The sequence below is a fragment of the Notechis scutatus genome, chromosome 2 (assembly GCF_049901735.1).
Source record: "Notechis scutatus isolate UNSWTSFEM ecotype Mainland chromosome 2, rNotScu1.2, whole genome shotgun sequence".
NCBI classification, from domain to species: Eukaryota; Metazoa; Chordata; class Lepidosauria; order Squamata; family Elapidae; genus Notechis; species Notechis scutatus.
The window spans coordinates 111,498,994-111,507,458 of NC_142010.1; the positions used below are offsets into that span (position 1 = coordinate 111,498,994).

The following is an 8,465-nucleotide window of genomic DNA, read 5'->3' on the forward strand; positions in this document are numbered from 1 at the left end:
CTTCTCAAGTCTTCAGAGCTCAGTTTTAGCAGCACACAGAACCTGGATCCCAAACCAGTCACAACATCTTCTGATCATTTCTTTTAATGTTGAGCCTATCCTTCTGTTGCACCCTGTTTACAAAAAGCATCTCCAAACTCACTTGGCCATCACTTTCTGGACATTGTTAGTATGTGGCTTGGGCTGAGAGAAGGCGGCGGGGCCAAAAGCAGCCAGTTGGCGGTCATGCCGAAGACTGGCCTCATGCCTGCCTCTCCTGCTCTTGGTTGGGTTGGGCACTGGTGATTATGAGGGGCCTGCCTTAAGCACTAGATTAAGCTTGGTCTCCATTCCTTATGTTGAAAATATTTATTGTGCAAAATTGCACACTCCTTTTTATCAGTCTGAAGTCTACAGCCAAATCAATTAAATGTATCAACATTTGCTACAGCACTGCATTGATGGACTTGAGGATGAGTAGACATGAGGTGGTAGAGTACTGTACAGCAGTGGGCAGGAAAACAGATTCATGGCTTCTTCCTGCGAATGGCTGAAATGTAACTTCAGTGTACAGAGGCTGTGCTTTTCTTTTTTTTAATGTTGGCATTCTTCTTTAATTGGATTCGCATCTTGGCTAGGCCATCTGGGACTCAGGAGACGCATATGGTCCCCAGATCCCCATTTAAAACTTCAAAGCACTGCAAGATCTGAATGCTAAATTTACATGACCAAATTTCAGTGGAATAATTTGGGATCAAAACTAGCAAACTAAAGATGAAAATGGGAATACAAGCATTTAGGGAGCTGAGGTGCTTCCATTCTAATCCTTAAGGGGAGACATGATAAAGAAATAGATGCAGGACATGGAAAATATGGGGAGAGTTTCTTTTTTTGTCTCAGTGTTAAAATGTGAAGTGATTTATTGTAACTAAATATGGCAAAATTCAAGACCGATTTTTTAAAAAGCACTCCTTAATATAGTTGGATTCTAATATTTGCTGGTGTGTGATGACGATGACCAACTTAAGTAGGTCTAGACAAACTCATGGAAGATCAGGCTACAGGTGGTTACTGATTTGGAGGGCTAAAGATCTTTCCTGAATCCCAGGCAAGGCTACCTTAAATGCTAGCCAATATTGACCTCCTGTCCATGTTTGGGATTCCCTCATGCTTCTAATTCTCCACTTTGTGATGAAAGTGGTGAATGGCATGGACCCTTAATCCGATTCCTCAGGTTCATAACTTGATGAGCCTTTGGCATGTCTCCAATTGATCTTTTGTTAAGGTAGACCCTGACTGTTCCTTACAACAACATTGTAGGACAATTGCAAATGGTTCTGAACAGGCTGCCTGTGTTGCAATGCACTTTCTGGCCAGCTCATAGCTTAGATTTTTATTTTAAGCATGTAAAACTGTTATCTTGGCCACAAACAATCAGTCCCAACTTTTACCTCACCTTTAGGCAGGGGTGGGATTCAACCAGTTCTGTCCAGCTCTGTAGAACTGGTAGCTCTGAAGAGCAGCAGACATAGAACCAGTTCTATGTCTGCTGATGTTTTGGCCCAACTGGGTTCTTACCTGACCTTTATTTCCTGCTTTTTCAACCTCAGCTGCTGTGAGAGGCACAGCTGCAGTTCAAAAAGCAGGAAAAAAAGTGCTTTTTCAAATGCTGCTTTACAGCAAGCTGATGACGGTTTACAGCCTGGCTGGCTGGGGAATTCTGGGAGTTGAAGTCCACAAGTCTTAAAATCGCCAAGTTTGAGGACCCCTGACATAACGGAATGTGCAGATGAAGGTTTATCTCTCCTGAATGGAAAACGGAAAATTAAAACCATTCCTCCAAATATCAGAATAAAAGAGCTGGAAGGGACCCAGGAGGACTTCCAGTCCAGCAATGGTTCCAGTCCAACCACAGCTGTGGCAATCTAATCTCCAGCTGAGCCATAGGTAAAATCTATCACACAATAGACCCATTTACACGGGAAGGGCATTGACTTTAAGATTAGATAGCAAGTTTTCAGAAAGATTGAATACATGCGTATGATTCCTAGGCCTGTGAAATTGTTGTATTTATGACACTATAATTGAATTCTACCTTGATTGTAATTATACAATGTGTTATGTTATTTGCGTTATGATTTTAAATGCTATTAGTTACCCAGAGATAGTGTATAAATCAAGTAAGTAGATGAGTCTCAACAATACTGAATTATCTCAACATAAGAAAAGTTGTGTCAAAACAAACTGTTCCTTGCTTGCATATGGAGGACACAAACCAATTAGGAAAGTTAGAGGAGGCTTTTTAAAAAAAGTAAAGTTAGCTCCTAATAATTTCATGAAATTCCAAAAGGTAGGTAGATAGGTAGAGAATATAGCTGCAGTCTAAGTGTTTGAGTGTTCCTGTCTTCCCAAAAAGGAGTTTGGGTTTTTAAAAAAGCAGCTAGCTACCTTTATTCTTATCACATTCAAAATATAACATCACCTCAGCTACATACCATTTTCATTTTGTTACTAACATAAAATATAACACATTTACACAATTTTCTGAGTTTACAGCATTTGTTGTTGCTAATCAATCTCAGATTTGAAATCACTCCCGTTGTGTTCCGGAGAAAGCAATTCAAGTCTCTCTTCTGGCGCAGCTTCTTTCTGCACAATTTTATCAGAAACCTGGCGCAGGGGAGAGGGTAATCCTCCAGAAGTATCATTAATTTTGAACTACAGGACAAGATTGACCATAGTGCCGGTCAATCACAGCAGAAAAGAGCTCTCCAAACAAGGCACCCAAGCTGGGCTCTCCAACCTTGGCTGCAAAAATCAGGACGGCCATTATTTTCTGCCAAGTTTAAGTCAGACTTGCTGTCATATCACTTTTAAGAAGCCTACTGATCTGCTGGAATGAGCAAATCACATAGCTTATTCAGCACTGTATGTGCCACTTTAATTAAAAGCACAGCTGAAGGTATTAGTTGAAGCATCATGATCATTTCCTCCCTCCAGCAAAACCTTCTTCTGGAAGAAGATGACTTTAAAAAAAAGAAAAGGGAAGGGTCTTCCATTGACTTCAGTTTAACTTAATGAAGTCATGCAACCTCTCTTAAAAAGAAAATTTCCCCTGCGTTGTATTATCCTTCCCATCCCAAGATCATAATTAAAAGCCTTAGGCCACCCACGCCTCCTCCATTGCTCAGTGAGACCTCTTCAAAGTATTAACATCCTGCTGGGATAATGGAGAAGGCATGGGGGAAAAGAATGTGACTCTCTTCCTATAATGGCTATATAAATGGGGACATTTTGGCAGGTGCCATTTTTTTTTAACTCCTGGCAGCACTCTGATATGTAATAAATAGCATTGAATGAAGTCCTCATTCTTCTATACAGCCATGAAGGCAGCAGGAGTTCTAAGTTGGAAATGCTACCCTGTGTCTTAGTGTTAGGCCTACAGCAGAGGTGGTATTCAGCAGGTTCTGACCAGTTCTGGAGAACCAATAGCGGAAATTTTGAGTAGTTTGGAAAACTGGCAAATACCACCTCTGATTGGCCCTGCCCCCCATCTATTCTCTGCCTCCCAAGTCCCAGCTGATTGGCTGGGTCTTCTTTTGTTGCCCAGCACAGGAGAACGGAGCTGGAAAGCAGGTTAGTGGGGTGGGGAGGGAATGGGGATTTTGCAGTAACCTTGCCCCAGGAGTGAGGTGGGAATGGAGATGTTACAGTATCCTTCCCCTGCCATGCCTATCAAGCCACGCCCATCAAGCCAAGTCAACCCCACCAAGCCACTCCCACAGAACTGGTAGTAAAAAATTTGAATCCCACCACTAGCCTACAGAGTAGACCAAACTACGAATCTAATGTCATCAAAGGCAGGACTTTTATTGTAACAGCTATCATACAAAATCTTACAAGTCTGAATGTGCTCATTTTACCATTTATCATTTCAAAACCCCAGCTCATTTTATCATCATGTGATCTAAGGCTGGGCCTGTCTGAGATGGTTTCTCCAATTAGGGTTTTATTTTTTATTTTTTTGAAATGGACTTAAGCCCCACTTATCTGTGCATTACTTTGGCAGCTATACTTACTCCTATCTTTCAAGTTCTTTACTGCCGAAGAACATCAGCAAGTTGCAGGATTTCTATATTATCATGGTTCAAGACTAAATCGTAGCCAGCAATGTAGGAAGGTACTGTTGCCTGTTTGAACCTGGCAGTGTTGCTAAGAAAGGCAACATTTATCCATTTGAAAGACACTTAAGGGAGTTCTTAACTGGAGACACCAATGGATAATATTTGAGCTGAATTGGACGTTTCTGCAGTCAATTATGGGATTCTCGTTCTATTTTTGTTCATGCCATGATCTTATACAATGTCCACTATAATGAGCTAATGCATCTTCTTCCATCAAACACATTAGAGCTATTGGTTCCATGCTATGAAGCTCTAAATTTCCTGTTGTTGTTTTTTGCAGGGCCATAAATACTGCTAGTCCTTGACTTAACCACCACAATTGAGCCTGGGAATTTGGTTGTAATTCATTGTGGTCATTACATGAGCCACCATGTGATCTGACTCAATTTTACAACCATTTTATGGCCCTAAAGCAAGGCAGCAGTCATTAAATGAATCATATGCTCATTGAGCGAATCAGGTGGTTAGTAGGTAAATCCAGTGTATCAAATGGGTGCTTTTTGCTGTTTTCTCCTGGAAAATGGCAAAAAAAAATACAAATCTGCAACCAGTTGTAAATGCAAGGAAGTTGCCAAGTGTCCCAAATACAATCGTGTGTGTGTGTGCATGTGTTGTAATTTTTAAAAAGTCATTGTATTTTGAATGGTCATTAAATGTTAAGTGAGCAATTGTTAAGTGAGCACTACTTGTAATGAAACATTCCTAGATTCTCACTTTGTTTATGACACACTTGATTTGTTAAGCCTACAATGAATTTGATTTTATACTATTTTTTGCAAAGGCAATTTGGCACAAGGCGGACATTATTTCACTCAATGAGAAACCAGGGACTAATAAAGTCCATGATACTGTTTAATAAAGCTTGTTCCCAGGCAAATGAGAAGAGCATCCTCTGGAGTCTGATGTGCCACGAGATGACGCACACACTGCCTGTCCTCTGGGAAGAGGTGCGTGTGACAGCGATTGTGCTTTTCTTAATTGATAGTTTTTAAACGATGATTTATTCTTATCACCCATAGTCATCTGCAATCAGGTGCCTTATAAAATATGTTGATAGGCATGGAAGAAGGAAGGGGTTGGTTGCTTGGTTGCTCATTTATATGTTATTGGTGGGATAATGTCGACTTTATGACTTCCATTGGCTCTTCAATAGTTTCCAAGTGGATACTTGCCTCCAATCCTCCCAGCAATTATTTCATCACTTCTCTTCCTGTGTCAGAATAAATGACCTATTAGCATTTTGCACATTTCAGGCTCCCATTAACACCTCATTGACTTGTGCCTAGCAGTTGCTCTGAGGAAGTTACACGTTTACCATGTGTTGGATTACCATGAAGGAAAACATATCTTGGTTTTCAAATAGGGGAACCATGAAACTCTTAGGAAAGACCACTAGTGAACTGCAACAGCCACAGGCAAGGAATGTGGGGAAAACTCCTCCAAAAACTGAGTCTGTTGAGTGGACTCTGGGGCAAGCTTCAGGCACACACTGGCTTCTGTTGTGCTGTGGTTGTGGTTGTGGTTGTTTACCCTGAAGTGCTCTTTGGCTGGATGGATTGCGACCATAAACTGGCGCTTGAAAGTCTCACTTAGGGCAATGTAGAGGAAAGGATTGAGGCAGCTGTTGGCGTAGCCTAAGCTGATGGCAAAGTTGTAGGCATAGAAAAAGGCAACAGAAGGGGTGCCTATTCCCAAATGGACCAGCTGAAGGATATAGAAGGGTGCCCAGCAAATGAAGAAGGCTGAGCAGATAGCAACAGCCATCCGAGTGACCTTCTTGGTACGAGCCCGAAGACTTCTCTGTGGTAAGGGCACAACAGTGGTGGCCATATGCTGGAGGATTTTGAAATACACCACGCATATGATGATCAGTGGGATTGCAAAAGCTAGCATGAACTGGTAGATAGTGAACCAGTAGACATCAGTCTCGGGGTTGGGAAGCAAAAGAGCACACCGGACAGTCCCATCCTCCAAAGGCATCAGCCCTGCATACATCCACACAGGGATGATGGTCAGAAATGAGAGGAGCCACACCAGGCTGATAACCAAGGTTGCTACACATGGAGTTCGGACATAAGTAGATCTCAGAGGGTAGACCGTGGCCAGGTAACGATCTAAGGTCATGACTGTCAGGATGTTGGTGCTCGTAATCTGGCTGTGGGTGTCCAGGGCGGTGATGATAGTGCACAACGGAGCTCCAAAATACCAGGAACCATTGCCAAGGAGTTGGTGGATGAGGAAGGGCATGCCCAGCAGGAAGAGCAAGTCTACAATGGAGAGGTTGAAAATGAAGATATCAGGCACCGTCTGTTTGCACCGAAGCTTCTTCTTTTTGATGATGGTGTAGATCACAATAAGATTCCCGACTATGCCAAGAAAACAAATGATGCCAAACAAGCTAGGCATGATCACATTGGTGTAGGGAGCTGTCCTTTCCAATTCTGGTCAAAGAAACAGAGAGAGGGGGAGAGAGGGGGGGAAGGGAGAGAGAGAGAGAGAAAAAAAATAAGAAAAATAAATTCGAACAATCATTCATAATAGAATTAGAAAAACCATTCAAAATTACGTTCAACTAATTATGAGGACTACCCCCCAAAAAAACCACAGGCCAAAAGCTTGTTGGAATAGTATAATGTGCTTCCTAAAAGCAAAGAGGTTTGGAGTCCCCTGTACTGTTTCATTTCCAGGGAGACCAGTGGTAGAGGGGGCAGCCTGTCGGGCTTCAGGAAACAACTTGCCCGACAGCATTGGAAGATTAAGGGCTTGAAGAAGATGAAACAAAAACAAACATTGCTACCAGATGACGTCTGCACGCTGACTAGTTTAGCTTGATGAGTGGGGAATACAAACACTTCATTACATGCCCACAATCAGCAATGCAGCATTAAGGAAGAGGAACATCATACTAATACATTCATAAGGACAGCTTTTGGCAGGGTGGGTAAATAAATCAAGAGAGAGCAACTGCAGGAACGGGAGGAGTAAGGGGTAGTTGGGAATCGTGGCTTAGTTAGTATGCGATGTAGACCATAGAATTATAGTGTTAATAGGGCAATTGGGACACGAGTGCAGGGCGGAGATAGACAGCGATTAGGTGGGTAGCGTGAAGGGATAAATTACACTGAAAGATGATTGATTTCAGTGTTAACCTTGTTCAGCTTAACTGTGTTTGCTGGTTACTGTACTAGGAACAATAAAAAGAAAAAGAAAAAAGAATACAAACCTATCTGTTTGCAATTTCTTACCTAGGATTCACAGAACCATGGCTAAGAATAGGCTAGTATGTTCCACAAGGAACTTCCCGCCAGTACCAGTTTGGAGCGAAGATGTCTCACACAGTGAGGGCTACCACCAAGCATGCTTGTCACCTGGCTTACACTACATGAACACAGGATCAGTCAAATTCTAATAAGCTGGGGGAAGTGGGGAATTCACAGAAATATTTGAAAGCAGCAGATGTCAGAGCATCTAATCTCAAAGGCTGCACAGGATCAAAGTGATTTCTTTGCCAAAAACTTTCTTGTCCAGATCATTCATTTTCATGAACCTAAAATATGCCCATCTTGAGCAAGATTTTGAATATAGAGAGCTCTTTTGTAATGTTCAGATGGTTCACGGAAAGCAGGAGATGTCAGACTCCTGTGTTTGCAGGAGCTTAATGACAAAATATACATGAACCAGGTGAAGCTTTTCCTGGCATAGAAAACTAAAGATAAAATCATAATTCAGTAGCGGTCCTGCATTCAGTCTCTATAATAAAGATGGAAAACTCCAGACTGAATATCCATGCAGGAAGTCTTGCTGATCACTATTAAAACCAATAATTTGTTCAATGAAAATATTCACACATTTTATTGATCCATAATTATACTGATGGGATAAAACCAACTGTCTGAAGGTGCATGATGTACTGGCCCCTATTAACCCCAAGAATGCCTGGAGAGATGAATGGTCCGAGCTACTTTCTTGTGGCCTGGCCATTAGTGATCCCTCGACCAAACCACCTGTCAAGATTGACTCACACTTTTCACCTACATTTTTGCTTTTCTCCCAACTTGACAATAACAGGAGTGGTGGTGGATGGAATGCAAGGGGGGCGGTGGTGCAGAATGGTATCCAAGCATCTGTCAGCTTCCGTGAGACATTGCTGGCACCTCAAGGACACACTGAGCAGATGTCCTGGCATGGCTGGCTGTTTCCAGTGGTGGGATTCAGCCAGTTCGCACCAGTTCTGGAGAATCGGTTGTTAACTTTCTGAGCAGTTTGGTGAACTGGTTGTTGGAAGAAACCGGTCAGAGAACC

At 42.2% G+C, this 8,465-nt stretch overlaps 1 pseudogene; it reads right to left on the minus strand.

The window, feature by feature from the left end:
• Positions 1 to 4,141: 4,141 nt before the first annotated feature.
• On the minus strand, positions 4,142 to 6,585 carry LOC113411912 (melanin-concentrating hormone receptor 1 pseudogene; annotated as a pseudogene).
• Between the last annotated feature and the right edge of the window lie 1,880 nt (positions 6,586 to 8,465).